The sequence below is a fragment of the Mus pahari genome, chromosome 3, assembly GCF_900095145.1.
Source record: "Mus pahari chromosome 3, PAHARI_EIJ_v1.1, whole genome shotgun sequence".
In the NCBI taxonomy this organism is placed as follows: domain Eukaryota; kingdom Metazoa; phylum Chordata; class Mammalia; order Rodentia; family Muridae; genus Mus; species Mus pahari.
Genome location: NC_034592.1, coordinates 47,176,275 through 47,194,438, shown reverse-complemented (window position 1 = coordinate 47,194,438; position 18,164 = coordinate 47,176,275). Strand labels below are relative to the sequence as shown.

Here is an 18,164-nt window from a genome sequence, read left to right as displayed (position 1 = left end):
CATTTTCAACAGAGTAGCTGGATACAAATGGACTGGGAAGAAATCCAGGAGACAGCATCTTTCACAATAGCCTCAAATAATATAAAATGTCTTTTGGTAACTTTAACAGAACAAGTGAAAGACCTTTTTGATAGAAATTTCTAGACATTGAAGAAAGATTTTTTTAAAAAAAATTCAGAAAAATCTCCCATGCTCATGGATCAGTAGGATTAATACAGTAAACATGGCCATCCTGCCAAAGGCAATAGACAGAATCAATGCAACTGTTAACCAAAATTCCAACATAATTCTCCACACATCTTGAAAGGACAATTTTCTGCTTTATGTGAACACAAAAATTCAAAGTTAGCTAAAACAATCCTGAAAAATGGAAGAACTGTGAGAAGACGCACTCTACCTGATTTCAAATCGTACTTCAGGGTCTAGAGAGATGGCTCAGTGCTCAAGAGCACTAACTTCTTCCAGAGGTCCTGAGTTCAATTCCCAACAACCACATGGTGGCTCACAACCATCTGTAATGGAATCAAACTGTACTCCAGAGCTATACTAATAAAAACTAGTATTTGATGGTATTGCACAATACCAAAACATTAATCAATGGAATTGAACTAAAGACCCAGATAAAAATCCACACATCTGTGAACACCTGATTCATTTTTGTAAAGAAGCCAGAAACGGACTGGAGAATAGACAGTATTTTCAACAAATTGTGCTGGTTAAACTAGATGTCTACATGTAGAAGACATACTTATATGTCCATACTTATAAATAAATAAATCCAAATAAAATAAATAAATAAATCCAAATAAATCCATACTTATCAACCAACACAAAACTCAACTCCAAATGGAGCAAAAACCTCAACATAAAACCAGACATACTGAAGCAGATAAAGAAAGTAGGAAATAGCCTTGAGCTCGTTGGCATAGGAAAAGGCTTTTGGAACAGAACATCATGAGCACAAAAGTTAATAAATGGGACCTCATGAAACTGAGAAGTGTCTGTAAAGCAAAGAACACCTTCATTTAGACAAAGAAGCAGCCTATAGAATGGGAAAATAGTTTACCAACTACATATCTGAGGGCTAATATCTAAGCTTTATAAAGAAGTCAAAGAACTAGATGTCAAGGGGCAGGAGAGATGGCTCAGTGGTTAAGAGCACTGACTGCTCTTTCAGAGGTCCTGAGTTCAATCCCCAGCAACCACATGGTGGCTCACAACCATCTATAGTGGAATCTGCTGCCCTCTTCTGGTGAGTCTGAAGACAGTGATGCTGTACTCACATAAATAAGTAAATAAGTCTTTTTAAAAAAGGACCTAGACGTCAAAAAGTCAAATAACCCAATTAAAAATGGGATACAGATCTAAGCATAAAATTCTCAAAAGAGGACATTCAAATGGCTGAGAAACACTTTTAAAATATTGTTAGACATTGGGGAATGCAAATGAACATTGTTTTGAGATTTCGTCTTACATCCTACAGCACTCATTCATTGCTGGTGGAAATCCAAACTTGGACAGCCACTAAAGAAATCAGTGTAGCAGTTCTTCAAAAATATGGGAGCTGATCTATTTCTGGATCCAACGATACCACTCACACCCAAAGGATGTTCATCCTCCCACAGAGACACTTGCTCAGCCATGGTCATTGCTGCTATAATCATGATAGCCAGATTACTAGAAACAGCCTAGATGTCCCACAGCAGACAATAGATAAAGAAACTGTAGTTCATTTACATAATGGAGCTTTACTCAACTGTTTAAAAACTACTGAATCATGAAATCTCAGGTAAATAGATAGAACGAGATATAAAATGATCCTGAGTGAGGCAACCCAGAACCAGAAAGACAAATATGGTATGTATTTGTTTATATGTAGATATTAGCGTTGTGGATCTATAGAACCACAAAGGTTAGGTATAGAGTAAGCCGCTAGGGAGTACAGATAGATCTCATTAGGAGAGGGAGATGGAATAGATGGTTATGGATGGATGAAGGGACTGCAACAGGAATAGCAGGGGGGGGGAGGGAAAGAGGAATAAAGGAGGAATATGAGGGAAAATGGCTAAAAAATAAGGGCCATTTCAGGGGTAGTATGGAAATCTAATACAGTAGACATTTCCTAAAATATATATGTAAATAAAGAAGATCTAAGTGAAATCACCCAATAATGGGGAGACCGAGTCCCAACTGGCCATTTTTTGTCATCAAATGAAGCTTCTAATACCAGAGTGGGATTCTATCTAATTGACTTGTTTGCCAATGAGGTTTGTTTCATGAAACTCCCCAAAGAACCCAGGCCGTTGCCAAGACTATAAGTTGCCTTCCATAAAAAGATGGCAAGTTCTCATTGCTAAAGACAACACCTACACAACACATTGAACATGGAGGTGTTGAGCCGGTGCCTACATAGATCCTTCACCTCTGTGTTCTAGTGTCTTTGGAGCAGGAAGGTACTCGGCCAGGCTTCTGAAAGAAAACTGTAAACACTGAAAGAGGAATTCAAAAGCCAAGTCAAGCACAAACCCTTTGATTGACAGCGCCGTTCCAGCTACTAGATATGCCAGGGCAACGGTGGCACAAAACTCCAGCGTCTGATTGGATTTAAGCCCCACACTATAAGATGGAACCCATAGCCAACACTGCTTGGGTGACCAAGAACCTGAGACTAGCTAGCTCAGAGACCAGGGGCAAAACCAAATTCTACTGGTCTACAAAAAACAAAAACAAAAACAAAAACACATAGCAATGAGATGACACCTAATGGCATTCTTCTATACTGATCAGTGTCTTGCAGCCACCATCAGAGACGTTTCCTCCCACCGTTGATGAGAATTGACTCACAGCTAGACATTACGCAAAGAGAAAAACACTTTAGAACACTCAGCCCTAAATGAGATTCCTCTATCAAATCTCCCCTAGGGGCCCAGGGAACCCAGTGGAGGAGGTGGGAAGGGTAAGGGTGGCGAGGGAGGGTGGAAAGAGAGCAAGAGCCAGAGGGAAGGGACGACACCAAGAACACAAGGCCCTCTAAATCAGCATGGGCAAAGCTCACATGAACTCACACAGGCACTGAAGCAGCAAGTGCAGTCTGCACGGGTCTGTACCAGGTCTTCCGTGTTTATATTATGTCTCCCAGTTTAGAGTTTCTATGGGATTCCTGAGTGTGCAAACAAGTGGTCTCTGACTCTCGTGCCTTCTCTAGAGTTGAACAAGGGCTCTCTTGCTCCTGTTTGCCTTGTTCAACTCCAATAGTTAGTCATTTCTCTTTTTATTTTATTTTTCTCCCTCAGAGGCCTGCTTGTTTTCTTTGTTGTTGTTGTTGTTTCCAAACACAAGGTTTGGCTGTGTAGCCCTGGCTGTCCTGGAACTCACTTTGTAGACCAGGCCAGCCTCCCCTGTGCTGGGATTGAAGGTGTGCACCGGGAATGCCCAGTGTCTGTTTGTCTTTGAGAGACAGAAGGGGATTGGTTCTGGATGAGAAGTGAGGTGAGGAGGAAGTGGGAGGAAAATGTCCTAAGGGACTGAGGTCAGAGACCTTCCATGGGACTTCTAAACACCTTTCTGTCATTACTTATATGTGAGGAGAAAATGGCGCATCAGCTTGAGATTTCTTCCTGACTCATCTTGTGGGTTTGACCCATGGGCAGCAGGTTTTCTTTAGATTACTACAGCATTTAGTTGACACTGAGGCAGATGGAAAATTATTGGGAACTTTTCAATAGAACCTCTCTCTGTACAGCTGGTAGATGAGAGAGACCAGGGGAAAACGCAAAGGGTGACTCGGTGCAGACGGTGCCCCCCTGTGTTTTCTCTGCAGCACAGCAATGATGATTTAGTGCAGATGGTGCGCCTCTCCTGTGTTTTTTCTGTAGCTAAAAAAGGCCCAGAACCCAGGTATAAAAATAAACAGAACTTAACCCACAGGTGACTTAGATCACAAAATGCTAAGCCTCTCTCATCAAATGACACGTATTCAAGTTCAGCCCATTCCGATATAAAGTCAGCAAACAACCTTAATAAGACAGTAGAGGCGAGGATGGGGAAAATATGGAACACTATTATTTCATGTTCCATCTTTAAATTGTTCTGTTTAATTATCACAATGTATTGATTTAATGGCCTACACATGTGACTTAAAATTTGTGCTGTAAATACCTGCTTAAAATCTTCAGCTGACCCTGATGGGCTATTAAAGTTTAGAAACAAACCACATAGTTTGTAGCAAAGGAAGGAAGGAAGGAAGGAAGGAAGGAAGGAAGNAAGNAAGAAAGAAAGAAAGAAAGAAAGAAAGAAAGAAAGAAAGAAAGAAAGAAAGAAAGAAAGAAAGAAAGAAAGAAAGAAAGAAAGAAAGAAAGAAAGAAAGGAAATGTCTATGGACATCCAAGTTTTAGGCCTTTGCAAATTATTCTGTGTTCAGTTTGACTTCAAAGAAAACAAAACAAAAGTGGAATGTGAGGGCAAAGAGCCTTGCCAGAGTCAGGGCTGTGTGCATTTGGTTGACTGCCACCTCTCAGAACATTTTAGAAATATTCGGACTGTCGTTGGAGACCTAAGGGACCACCCACTAATACCCCCCCCCCCAAAAAAAAAGCCTTCCAAAAGCAACAGGGGTCAAAATGAGGGCCAGCCCCTCTCCATTTCTGCATTCCAGCCAGGGCAGGCTGGGTGTGACAGTGATCTTGTCCAACTCAGCTTGCATCTCAAAGGCATTCCTGAGTGTCACTTTGGGCAGGAACCCTGGAAATGAATGTTATCACAGCATGCAGAGCTTGGAGTTGACAGGAAACATCGCAGGCAGAGAAGAGCCGTGCAGACTAGACAGGGGACTGGCCTGGAGCTGGGATCCCTCAGCATGCCCTTTCTCTGATGCTGCCAGCAAAAAAAAAAAAAAAAAAAAAAAAAAAAAAAAAAAACGAGAGCTCAGCCTCAGGCAGAGCGGGGAACTGTGTACTTATTTATTGCCTGGATTTTCAAGCAAATGGCTATGAAAATACATTCATGGATCAGGGATCTCATTATAGGGTTCTGAAAGTGGAAGCTGCGCTTTTCAGGATTTCCCACTGATTCAAATTAAAATCCTGTCTTGAAAAACCAACAAATAAATAAATAAATAAATAATAAAATCTGGTTGTAAATCGAGAGATCCGTGGAGATGTGGCACCTCCAAGAAGGTATCCTGCACCCTCTAGATATTCCCCTCGAAGGCAGGCAAGTCTAAGCCACCATCGTTGGTACCAAAGTAGTTTCATATCCCTGTACAAGCCTCCAGATGACAGAACCCTCGAAGAAGGAAACTAGCCCTCTCTGCAATTAGCCAGAAGAAACTGATGACATCAGCAGGACACTTCCTGAACCCTACCTTTGTAAATTAAATACCTGCCCATGGTTACCACTTCGCTGTTTGCTTCTTTGACTATCCATCAGGGTGGGCGTTGAGTAAGTCCTGCTTTTCAACCTCCTGTTAGGCTCACAGAAGACCATCAAAGCACTAAACGTCTCTGGGTGAGCACAAGTGCTGTGTCCTCTGAACCACAGCCACACTGGGGGGGGGGGGTGCGAGCAGATCTTGGCTTTTTTCAGGACTGTGGGTTCCAAAATGGGTTCACCCCTTTTCATGCCAGCAAATAAGGAGGCAGCCAAGTCGTTCTCCTAAGAGGATCTTCAAAGTGCATAGGGAGCATCCAGCATCCCCCAGGTGTTTATCCTTTCCTCAATCCCCTGCTTCAGCTCCTGGCAAAGCCTGCCTGTCTCCTCACCCTTAAGGATGACACGCATACACTTTTAACCAGCTCTCGGGTTTTTTGTTTTTTGGGTTTTTTTTTTTTTTTTTTTTTTTTTTTTTGAGAAATAAAGGTGACGTCTTGATTTATCGTGACTTGAAATGCACCCTTGGCAATTCCAACAGGTTTCTGGGGACTTGAGGCATGTCTGTCATGGTTTATGGCTGGGGCCATTTCCATCTTGGCTGAAGAGCTGAGAGTGGAATTTTAACGATGAATTTCCTTGTGTTTAATAAGCTAAAGTCAAAAGGCCGTAGTCTGCGTTCCGATATGCACGAACAACTTCCAACTAGACTTACTCATGTGCATCTGAGTCTAGCTAAAACACTCCAACTTTTGGGCACTATTCAATAATGTGCCTAAAAAACAAAACAAAGCAAAGCAGAACAAAAAGCCAGCCTTTTAAAGGTGCATAAAGAATATAGAAGAATGAAGAGGTATGAGTAAAATCATCAAAACTGTTTTATTCTTTTGGGTAAAGTGTTTGGTTTTCAAGGAAACAATCCCATTTGGACATTCTCATCTCTAGAGCCGCTTGTCTCCTCCACCCTAACTACATTCACACCCACAGCTCTCTGAGCCTATCTTCAAAGGCTCCTTAGACTGGAGCCCCATGCTGTAACTTAAGGGGCCGCTATGGTTTTCCTAGAACACGATAAGCCTGGGTTCAAAAGAAGTCAGACCAAGTTCCTTTCTGACGATAGTTATATGGACTTGGGAAACGTGGTATCTAGTCATCTCCAAACTGTTGGCTTTGCCATCACATAGTACTAGGAATTCAAGAAGGATGGATGTTCAAACTGTCCTTCCAATTTAAAGCATGTTCTAGTTCTTAAGGTTATTATGTGCCCTCAGTGGAGAGCAGATATTGAATGTGGTAGGAGATTTCTCAAAATAACTTTGTTTCATCAGTTAAAAAAATCAAGTGTGTGTGTGTGTGTGTGTGTGTGTACATGCACACACACACACACACACACACACACACACACACACACACATTGTGCCTAGTCATAAATATGGAGATGGTAAAGATAAACTTATCTAACAACAATTGGGGGACAGTATGGAGGAACTACTTAGGAAAGCAATCCCAATGGATATTGGTAGCAGCGAGACGGATTATGTCTCCTTTGATCCAATAGCACCACATATAAAAGTTTGCCATCAGAAATTTAAAAAGTAACAGTAGAGTAGGAATCAAGCATGGAGAACTGAGACGTCTAGAAAACGAGTGTCTGAGCTCCCGACTCCTTATTCCTGGCCGGATGATACTTAAGTTAAAGTCTTGTGATATTAGATGGAGATCCCATTTTGTAATAACAAGACTACTAAAAAAAAAAAAGTATTGGAAAGAAATAGAATTCAGTTCTTCAACAGTAAATGTTATAAGTTATTTTGTATAGGATTCTTGGAAGTATTGGACTTTGAAGTATCATACCTGAACTAAATGTGTTTCTTAAATAGCCTTCCAATTAATCAAGGCTCTTCCTCGCCTATCCCTGAAAAAACAGTATGGAGACATGGTCCTGGGTGTTCTTATCTTATTTTTGCATCCAGCTCTCTGTAAGTTCATAGACATCCAGGCTAGTACATTTGGCATCTGCTCAAATAGCAAATGCTTGGATTTAGTCAGTGAGTGTCATGAGGCGCACCATCAAAGGAGCGTTCGTTCAGTCATTGCACCCCACCCCCTCCCCAAACAGCATGGTCCTGTCACTTAAGCCTCAAGAATGCTGAGCAGCGGTGACCCCGTGTCCTGGCAGGAGAGCCTATGTCTATGTTTCTGTCAACTGAGCTGGGCGTGGGGATACTGGGGATGCAGGAATGACTATGGATGGAGTTAGTACACTGAGAGGAGACAGCCATATTCAGATGGGAAAGTTCATCCCATCTGCATGGAACACTGAACTCTAGACAAAAAGGTGGCTGCAACAAATTAAAGACCATTCATTAGTGAACAAAAGTGAAAAGAAATGTAAAAAAAATGAGCAGAACATGTGCACATGTGGTCTTTTAACCCCCTCAGAAGTAGCAGCAATCTTCATATGAAAGCTAAATCTAGTGATCTGCTTTGTTGGTAATATTGTGAAGCACCATAGGGCATGGCTGCTTTACTTGTCTCTGTGACAAAAGCAAAGGAGAGTTGACTTTGGTTTACAGTCTGGGGATAGAGACCGTCACAGCTGGAAGGTTAGGCCGCAGGAGTGGAGGAATCTGGCCATATTCCATGCACAATCGGGAAGTGGGACCAGACGGACGCTGATGCTCATGTTTTGTCTCTTTTGTCAGCTCAGGACTGCAGAGCATGGATCGGTACGACCTACATTCAGAGTGTATTTTCTTCCCTCCGTTTAACCTCTCTGGAAATACCCACACGTACATGCCCAGAGGTGTCTCTCCTGGGTAATTCCAATTCCAGTCAAGATGATAATGATGATTAACGTCCACAGGTAATTTTTCTTCCGTGTTTCGGCACATCCTATGGCTGACTTCTATGTGGAACCTCATGCACTGTGAGGTGGAGTCTTTCAACTGGGAGAAGGAAGGTCCTCTAGGTCAGGGCATGTCACCCAGGAAAGGAGTTTGACAGAGAAGAGTAAATCCTGTGACAAAACTCGAATCAGGCTTTGAATTTCAAAAGGAAATGTTTTCTCACAACTGAGTTCATTTAAAAGGACAAATATGTGCTTCCATTACAGGAAATTAAAAGCCCATTAAGGAAATCTCCTGGAATCAAGAGAGATATGAAAGGTTGTTTGGAAGTTTCATCACACCCTCCCCCATCCCAACACACATGCGCGCACACACACACACACACACACACACACACTTGGATGGATAAGCTCAGATGCTAGCAGTTTTTCTAAAATCCCACAGCCAGTGGAGTCTGGATTCAAACCCGGGTCTCAGCTTTTTCTGTACTTGCTCCAACATTCCTCAAACCGTTGCAAACTGCTAAACCGTATCAGCATGCCCACTGAGTGTTCAAGCAGCAATGTAGCATGACTCAAAGGGCTTTGGAGCCAGAAAATTTAAATCCTGAATCTCAGGGGCTGTGTAGCTCTGGACAGCTCAACTAACTTCTCTGAACAGCAGGTTCATCTATAAAGCAAGGACTATATGCTCTACCCCATGGCTTTAGGATGGAAAATAAATGGATCAAACGCATACCAAGTGCTGGGTGAAGCTCTTGGCATGCCACAGGATCTTGGAAAGGGTGTCGATCATTAAAGTCACACCACTTTCTTAAAGACCTGAACTTTCAACTTTAGCCTAGAAAGAGCGGTCATAATAATTCACTCTTCTTGACAAACGCTGTTTGGACATTTCTGTTCTCAGCTGTGCCTGGCCAAAATAAACCTAATCCAATCTGGCCCAGTTACTGCTTGGCACCATTTTGAACACTAGTCTCATCAGTTGTTATTTTCAGTCTCTGGTTTACCCAAACAGGCCATTTTTAGAGAGTAGTGAGTTTAAACCTAAGCTGCCAATAAAATAGATTTATCTTGAAAACAGCAGGGCCCTTCTGAAGGAATGTCAATATAAATACACACCGGGTCCAGGGATTCTCGGCAAGTATTGTCACTGGCCTGGGTATGTGCTCAACTATGAACTCTCGCAATTCTATTTTGGGGGGGGTTCATGTCTATATATGTTTTACCAACCCAGCCATCCGCTAGGTTTGGATGTCCTTTCAGAGTGAACTTGATCCTATTTCACTTTTGGTCTCCCTCCAGAGGAGCGAATGCGCTGGCATAGCTCTGCCATTTGTCAGCCAGAAGTCTGGCTCCACATTTGCTCGTCAATCTAAACCTAACCTATTCTCATCCGTGCGCGCGCGCGCTTGGGGGTTTGTGTAAATCAACCAGGCGCTCTGTCACTCAGCAGCAGTATCTCTGCCTAGTGGTGTACACCCACATGCCTTTATGAAATGTCTCATTATGCCGGTGGAAGAAATAGTCCCATGAATGTGCTCTTTTCAGGGATGGTGACAACAGAATGTTTTAAGTCTATTCACTACCACAAGGATCAATGGCACTTCTGCCAAAGACTTTGCTCACGGGTACAGTAACGCATGTCAGCACTTTCTGAGATTAGAGGGTCTCCCGTGCGAGGTAAGTGGACCAAGTTTTCTGCATGGCTAACAAAAGCAACCCCCAGTTTCAGAGCTGAGTGTTTCCTATCTGGCCACGGATCATTACAGAAAAAACTTTGCTTTGGGGATCCATAATGGCATTTCAACTCTCTCAGCACTTAGGAACCCACGAGTGTGACCCCAGGATTTATAAAAGAGCAGACCCCCTTCTTAGCTCAGTGTGCTTTATGGTCTCTTCCTACACTCAGGCCCACACGTGCTGTAATCGGTTGCTTCAAAAACTTTGTAATAGTCAAAGGACAGTGATTCATATATTTATATTCACTTGATGTTTGGTAATATGTTTGCTATCATGCTTTAATCATGAATTAGGTGGTCTTTTTAAAGAATATTTTAAGATACTTGCTTCCGGTTGAGGTAACTGTGATTTTCTTTTAAATGGGTGGTGAGACCAGACTTCGTTGGTTCTTTCTGGCATTCCCAAAAGGCTCAAAATGACTGATCAACTGAGAATACATATATATGTATGCGTGTGTGTATGTTTATATGTATGTATATATAAGCATGTGTATGTATTTATATGTATGTGTATATATACATATATGTATATATATAGGCATTGACATGCCTTAACTTTAGTGTCTCCTGGTTATACAGTGGTGTTTTAATGTCCAGCTAATACATGAATATCATGGGGGAAGTGGAGATGGAAAGATGTCACTCCTGGCTACTACAGAGAGCATGTTTTATTTCTGTGAGTGGAAAGCCTGCTGTCATTACCATTCACTGTGAGAACTCGAAGGGAGACCAATACTGCATTTTTAAAAAATTCAATATCTGTGAAAGGTTATTCATCTAAATAGTGTAGCCCCTAAAGTTAAGGACTCGTAGACATAACTATATTGTATTGACCCTCAAAGTGTCTAAAATGGGCAAGATATAGATTCTGTTTAGAGAGCAATAGCTTTTTCCCTCACTGTTGTGGATTCTGCACAGCTACAGCAGATCATAGGAATTTAATACTGAATTCCAACCATGAAGTCACTTGGTCACACTACAAGCATGGGAGTCTGCTTAAGTAAAATTGTGTGTCATAGTGAAGTACAAATCCTGGCTTCCCAGAGCAGTTCCTTCCAGGGTAGCCTTTTCTCTCTGACTTCTGCCCTCTAGTGTTCGCAGGATGAAGTGCTGTCTCAAAAGTTTAAATTAGAAATATAATGATATTTTTGGGATGTCTCAGTATTTTCCCCAGACACCATACATTAAAGCAAACTTACAGCTACATGTGCTGATTGGGGGCATCGTGTGACGTCAGAGATTTTTGTTTTTCATCTGAGGCTTCAAATCCATCTTCAGACCCCTAAAGAGCCATTGACTCTGTGTCTAGTTCTTAAGGGTTAAATCCCTCTTCTGCTTTGAATCCTTGCATCTGAATTTGCTTCTATTGTGATATGCATAAAGGTAAATGATGCTAATAACTAAGGCATGCAATCAGGCATTACTTTGACATGTTCCCCAAGCGGGGGTGGGGGGGAGGAGGGGACATACATTTCCATTACATAAGAGATACAAGGTTTTTAAATTTGACTCTAGAAAAAAAGTGACTGATTTTTTAAAGGCCTTCCAGAAAGCCGATGCATGTTGACAGTCACAGAAGCCCTGAGTCAGGCTCAGGGTCTCACCGTGGGAGACGAAATCACTTTGACTACACTACTTTTTCTTTACTGAAAACAAATTAGGCTCCCAAAGCTGTCTGTCACTGTTACTGCTGCCAGGGAAAACCGGCCCCAGCTGATTGTGAGTGCTAACAATAGACCAAGGTCATCTGGGGACCTACCCAGACTGCTCACATGGACAGTACCCACACCTAGCCACAGTGCCTAGTTAGCTTGGCCAAGCGGGCCAGGTCAGCCAGGCCAGGCAAGGCTGCTATTTTCAGCCGGAGTTCCTAAGAGAAAGCCCTTGACTGCCCTTCAGGCTGCTGGCATTTAATTTTCTACTCAGTCATTCTGAACTACTGTCTGTCCTTTGTCGTTACCTTTTAGGGGAACCCTATGGCAGGTTCACAGGTATGTCATACTGTGACATTAAAATGAATCTTTTGTGTAACAGGAAAAAAAAAAAAGCTCACCCACTCATGACTCTGTGTCATCAAATTGCTTCATTAAGTGACTGCACAGGAGGCTCCAGGCTGTTTCCGACTCCCTTACCCTCTTGTCATCCTAGCCCCCAGCCACAGCCAGGTCAGGCCTTATCCATGCAGATTGGCCAACCTCTGTTGGAGTCTTCTCTCTCTCCTCTCTCATGGTCGTGTAACTTCAGGTCATCTTTTCTCCATGCCTCTAACCTTCCACTATCTGAGGAGCTGATCTGGAATTATAACCCTGGTCTACCGGTTTGGGCCTGTTTATCCCACTGACTTGGGGGACTAAAAGATTAACTGGGAATGTCTTGGGGAGTAAACAGTTAAGTCAAAAGGTGGAGGGAGCAAGGGTGCCCAAGGGGCTGGTGTTTGCTGCCTTGTGAGTACAGCCCAGTGCTGCAAGACTTGGGGAGACTAAGGGGATATTAACACAGAGACGGCATGCCAAGGGCGGTCGTGCATGTACACCTTTTAATCCCAGCTCTCAGGAGGCAGGGATAAGCAGATAGATCTCTGTGAGTTCAAGGCTAGCCAGGTCTATAGAACAAGTTCCAAGACATCTAGGGTACACAGAGAAACCCCGTCTTGAAAAAGCAACAAACAACAACAACAACAACAAAAACCAAACCAAACAAACAAAAGCCAGAGACAACCACCGCATGCACCTCACACCTCACACATGCTATGCCTTCAGACTTGCTCATTTAATGATCATACACTTGGTTCATCTGTAGATTCCCAGTGTCCATGAAGGGTGAACCTGGAAAACTCAGCTTCCAGCTCTGTAACTAGCACACATCCTCCCACGGCTGTTCCTGGTGTGTGTATGATCTAGCCCTTTTAACAGAGGCATCCAGAAAGGCTGACTGGGGGAAACTGGCAGACTGTGCTGGCCTTCTGTCCTTGCACAGGCTTCCTGTGGTCAACCGTGTGACTAGGTAGTCACTATGACCTCAGCATGGAACAGATGAATGGTGGAAGGCAAAATCTGGCCTCCAGCTGGATTTCTCAGCAATTTGATTGTTAGGCATAGCATGTCCTTTTTTTTTTTTTTTCCTTTCATCCCTCATTTATTTGCTCAAAATTCTTGGCAATTTGGGTTAGGTGTAGTGGGTGTGGTTCCTTTGTAGGTCTCTTTTGGGCCCAGAAGATCAGTGCAAGCTGAGACTCCTGCGTGCACATGTCATTGAGAACAGGCAGTCTGTTGACATGTGTCCTCAGCTGTGTGGCCTCATGGGTAAGTTTAACCTTAGTTTCACCAGCACCTCATGGATACACTGTAGTGGTTGCCTCATGGATACATTATAGCGGTAGCTGGGGAGTGGGGGTGGGGAGGTGGGGGTGTTTCAGATCCCTGCCACTTTGTAGGTTTGCTAGAATCCCTTTGTCACATGGTCCAAAGCAGAACTGAGGAGCAGAGATAGGAAGAGTCCAAAGAGGCTGCCGTGTACAAAGGCATGGATTGGGGGGCCATTTCTCAATCTACTGCCGAGCCCATCTCAGGGCTGTCTTTCTGAAGCCTACATGTAAGTCTGAGGAGGCCCCTGCCTTCCTCAACAACCATCACACAGACCATGACACTTTATGTAAGTCTGACCAGACACTGGAGAGAGGGCTCTGTCTGTCCTGATGAAGGCCAATCAGTCCCTGCCCAGCTTTCTGGGGATAGACTCTCCTGTAGTAACTGATGAGCCTCCCAGAACTTACAGGAATGGAAAAACAAGACAACTGCAAAGATATCTAAGGAAGAGAAACTGTGACATGCCCTGTGAGGTACAGGCAAACATACTGTTGCAGAAAGTATTGGAGATGTAGGACATTATGGGGCTCCATTCTTGCGCAGCAACAAGGCAGTGTGGTCCACATGAGCTCCCTCCCCCTAGCCACATGCCCTCCAACTGAATGTAACTGAATGAGGCCCCCTTGATTCCTTCTGGTACGTTCGATTGCCTCAACTACCTTTTAGAACTAGAAGCAGGTGTTGGTTACAATTTGTCCGGCTCTTAACCCACTGTGAAGAACTGGGGACAACATGCTAGTCTCCACTGAAAATGAGAAAGCTAGAGACATCAGTAGGCTCTGAGCCACTGAAGGAGAGGATATTCATATATGAGAAATATATGTGAAGAATGTGTCTGAGCTGGGAAAAAAGTACCTTAGAGATGCTATTACATAATAGCTTCATCCACTATCCATCTGTCCATTCACTTCTTCCTTCCTTCCGTCCTTCCTTCCTTCCTTCCTTCCTTCCTTCCTTCCTTCCTTCCTTCCTTCCTTCCTTCCTTCTTTCCTNTCCTTCCTTCCTTCCTTCCTTCCTTCCTTCCTTCCTTCTTTCCTTCCTTCCTTCCTTCTTTCCTTCACATTGCCTACCCAGACCCCCATAGTCATCTGAGGTTTTCCACTCTTGATGCATGAATACCTTATTTCCCAAGCAAAGTCTTGAATAACCTGAAAGGTCTTTCTTCTTGTCACTCTCTGGACTCTGAGCAAAGTGGAGAGGGCATCAGTAAATATCTGACTGATGGACTGGAAGCTTGGCTTCGGGTTCTGAAAGGGAAGGGGAACCCCTTCTTCATTTTGCCTGAACCAAATGGCCAATTCACAGCCTACTCGCTGCACTTTAACCAGTGACAGCTGGAACTTGCGGCTCGCATCCTGCCTTCTCATCCTTAGTCCATCTGACAGAAGGGCACCACATGCCAGAGTCACAGACACTCATCAAAGACGAGCCACTGACACAAAAACTGAACAAGAAAAGGCTTTCCGGGCTGGCGGTGGGAGTCACGGTCAAGCGCATGCTCAGTAGCCACCAGCAGCCTCTGCCTTAGTCTTTGTGGGTGGAGGACGGAGAAACACGTCTCCTCCCGTTTCTCAACAAATGGCTTGCTTCAGGAAACAAGTTAGTGGTGCATCAGTCAGTGACCATTCCAGCTGTAGTGATGTTGGTATGTCACGCTAGGAATTCTATCAATATCCCCGGCTGGCTCTTCTCCATTCCTTTGTGGAAGACTGGAGTCAGACACCTGCCGGAGCATCTGTGGCTGCTTCAAGGGGGGTGCAGTCTGGAAGAAATTTCAGGGTTCGGGGCTCAAGTCTAGGAGGGAAGGTCAATTTTGCTATTTAGAACCAGGCATTCTGCCTAACATGACTGTGGGGAAAGGCTTCAAATAGACTTGGGACTAGAAATTTGGACACCTAATATAATAGTTCAGACTTGCATGTCCATGAGGCTTAACCCAGGGTCTCAGCTCCGACCTCTGAACATTCTCTAACTCTGAGAGACAATTTTAGTAATGACCCAGTGTATGGATTGTAATATAATTGTACCCATTGAAATGTCTCTTTCCCCTCCTGAGAACAATTATTTATGACTCCAACAGGAAATATCATAGGGTCCTTCTGACCAAAGGATATTGTGGAAAAAGCTGCATCTGTGGACCGGGTCCAGGTCTAGGTCCTACTTTTTAATGACAGTGTGAAACTAGGCAAGTACCTTGACCCACGGGGCCCTTTCCTTCTTTTTCTCAAATTAAGGAAAGTTATTCATTAAGGAAAAGGTGCAAATCTTTTGTAAGATATTAACAGGGCTGAGGGCTAAAGAGATGGCTCAGCAGTTAATAGCACACACGTACTGCTCTGTCAGAGAACCCGAGGTTCCTAGCGCCCACATCAGATGGTTCACCACTGCCTATAACTCTACTTCTAGAGGATTTGACCCCGCTCTGGCCTTTCCAGAATATGCATGTACACCATGCATTTAAATTAACACAGGCACATACACATAGATAGAAATAAGAAATGAATTTCAAATGGCCTAATTAGATTTGGTGCTCATTGCTAAGGCCCATTGCTCTAACAGAATAGCTGGAGGCAAGCAATCTATAAAGGAAAGAAGTTGACTGGGATTCCTACTTCTGGAAGTCCAAACAGATGCTGTGGATATCTCTTTAGCTTCTTGGGGGGGGGGGGCTCTCACCCTGTTCCATACATGCCACGTAAACCGACACAAGGCGGGAGGGGAAGGTAGGGGACAGACAGCGTCACCACCGACTTTGCAACAGCCTACCCAAGATGACTAGTGAATTCTTAGGACCCACGTTAATCCCAGTAGACAGTAGAGCCCTGTGACCTGACCACCTACCTCTCTTTAAGCCACTCCCCCCCCCCACCGCCTCTCTATACCAGTATGCTGACAATGAAACTTTAACCTGAGTTTAGCCTGGGACAAACCATATCTAAACCACAGCGATATCATGGCGCAGGAGAGGACTGGCCAGGGTGACCCCGTGAGCAGCTGCAGACTCAGGGCGAGAGCCTGGGTGTAGTGACACCATCTCCTCCCCATCCCCATCCCCAGCAGCAGCTGGCTGGTGACTCCTCGGCTCAGGCTTACTCATCTGACAGATACTCTGGAGCAGAACACGGCAGCTTAGCTCTGCCTCTCAGGGTCCGTGTCTGTGTACGCTTCGGCTTGGACCAGGTTTTTTATTGAACTCTTAGAAACGTATAGACATACGCCAGGACCCACCTGGCATTCTTCAATAGAAAGGATATAGGAAGGGAATCTATGGAGGCTTGGCATGGAGGTGGCAGGGGAAGCTGCACTTCCTACATCTCTGCCTAAAGCACTCTGCATGGGCCTGGCCTGGACACTGGTACATGCTGCTTGTGGACGTTGTACATCGTGGTGCGCACTAGGCTCCGCACCACGATGTACAACGTCCACAAGCAGTGACTGAAGATAGAATTTTTCATACAATATATTCTGATTTTTTTGTTTTCCCTCCCTCTCCCCCTCTCCCCTCTCCCTTCCCTCCCCCTCTCCCTCTCTCCCTCCCCTCCCCTCTCCTCTCTCTCTCTCTCTCTCTCTCTCTCTCTCTCTCTCTCTCTCCCACTTCCTGTCACATCCCTCAGCATCACTCCCTAAAGCCCTTCACTCCGAGGACTGAGGAAGGAGAGTATGCACCCTTAGGGACATTGCTGAGGAACCTTAGTCTAGAAAAGCCTCGTTACTCTCACCCTTCCTACCAGAAGCCACTGGGACAGGCAAGCACTCCAAGTGCCACTTACTGCAGAGCACACGGTGTGCTTTAATGACGAGCATTTGGTAGCCAAAGGAAACAGCAACACTCCATCCGTCCTTTGGGTAAAGGAGCAGCCTTCACATGGTGATCATGCATGCACACAGGTAAACGAGCACAGGCTCCACACAGACCTCGGATACTCTAAAGTGTGCCAGCCGACTCCTCCACTCTGTGAATACTTATTGAACTGGGAATCTTGTCTTAGGTACTGGGAATACAGCAGCAGACAAAACAGATGTGAATCCTGGCCTTGGGAGCTTGCAGTCTAATGGGAAGAGACTGAGGCTGAACAATAGACATGATAAATAAGGGGGCTAGATGGTGAGCTACAAAACAAGAGAGGAACACACAGCAGGACAGGAACGGGGAGAGGACTCTCCTTTACAGGGTATATGCTCATTAAAGTGGCATCTAAGCAACGTGTAAAAGGAAGAGAATGCCCGTGGCTGGGGAATAATGTTTCACTTAGCCAGTTCAGAGGCCCTGATGCACAGCAAATGCAAAGGGTTAATGAACAAAGACAGAGAAATGAGTGAGGGTTTCCAGGGAACAGTGGATGGATGGGTAGGACCTCGGAGACTGATGTATAAAGTCTGCATTCTTCTCCAGGACTCTAGGAACACACATCGACACAACCCGACCTAGGGTTTAACAGGGCTCCACTTTGGCATTTGTGGTGGATTTCAATGTAGTTCAGATGAGACCACAAGATCACTTGCATTGATAACAGCCGCTTCTGCTTCCTTCCTGGAAGTCACTCAGGATTGTCAGCCTCAGTCAGCTCCCGCTTAACTGTGCTGTGTCCCCTGTCACCCATCTCTGTCTCCCAGGAGCAAAGTCCCTTTGTCACATCCCCATGGGTCTCAGCATAGAGATGGCCAGAGAAGAAGATGAGTCCCCTGGTCCCCCTGCAGGCTCCCAAGAACTCAGCCTTCACCTAGCAAGATGCATTAGCACTAATTAACGAGCTCCTTTCAGTGTCTCTTCCATGTGATTAATTCTGGGTCAGAGACAGAAAGCCCGTTCCATTATGGTTCTTTTAAAAAATTATTATTATT

At 44.4% G+C, this 18,164-nt stretch overlaps 1 protein-coding gene across 1 annotated transcript in view; it reads left to right on the top strand.

Moving 5' to 3' along the window:
• The first annotated feature begins 9,688 nt into the window (after nt 1–9,688).
• The window catches only part of Itgb6 (integrin subunit beta 6), a 121,992-nt gene continuing 113,516 nt past the window's right edge, over nt 9,689–18,164 (top strand). Inside the window, exon 1 of the mRNA XM_021194519.2 lies at nt 9,689–9,898. The gene's annotated coding sequence lies outside the window, so the exon portion shown is untranslated. The remainder of the gene's footprint in view (nt 9,899–18,164) is intronic.